Here is a 925-nt window from a genome sequence, read left to right on the forward strand (position 1 = left end):
CTGCTCCGGTCTGCGAGACATGCCGGTTCTCACCCTTTCAACACTACCCCATCCCTGTCTGCCTCCCCTCCGAGGACGCTCAGTGGCCTCCCGTTCTCCTCCCACTCTTCCCTCAGGATTCTGGCCAGAAATGGTGCTGAAAGACTGAATGGTCTGCTCTCCCATGTCAGGCTTTTTTTTTTCTTTTCTTTTTTTTTTTTTTGCTGTTGTCATGGCTGGAGGTGAAAGCAGCTGCCGTGCGCAGATACATATTTCACATCACTGTGACGCATGTCTTTGTTGATATGCTGGACATCTTTACATGAACCAGAAAATGTGTTATCTGATGAAAGACTCTGCTAGCTCCATACTGACCAGCACAAGCGCAAGAAGCCTCAGGCCAGGTATAAACACCACCCCTGGGAAAGTGCTGGTAAAAGTGTGGTATACTTTATTTTAGTCTTCCGGCTAAAACAATATTAGCATTTGGCCTCTTAAGTTGATTTCCCAGATGAACTGCTGATTGAAGCCCACATTCTCATATCTTTTTTTTGTAGCATATACTGATTTTTCTAGACATAATATCTTAGCAGGCTGTCCATGTCACTAATGAAAGACAAAGATGCAAAAGTTTGACTTTTCAAGCAGATGTTTGCGACTTCTGCACAAGATGGATTTGATTCTCTGAGAACCCTCTTTGTGCAAGGCGCTCATCCATCTGTGGTGATCTGTGTTTCAGTACATCTTAATAAAGATACCGTCCTCCCTCGCTTTTCTACCCCGAGGAATGCTCTTGTTCTTGCTCTTTTCTCCTTTGTCATATGGGGCAGCCAGACTGTGATTTGTTTAGGTTTAAGCTTTAAGGTTGGCTGAGGCCATGACTCATCATTACTCTGAGATGGCTTGTTTTCAATTTGCTTTCAATGAAAGTAAAAAAAAAAAAAAA

The sequence above is a fragment of the Poecilia latipinna genome, unplaced genomic scaffold (assembly GCF_001443285.1).
Source record: "Poecilia latipinna isolate Pla-1442-1.1 unplaced genomic scaffold, P_latipinna-1.0 Scaffold103, whole genome shotgun sequence".
NCBI lineage: Eukaryota > Metazoa > Chordata > Actinopteri > Cyprinodontiformes > Poeciliidae > Poecilia > Poecilia latipinna.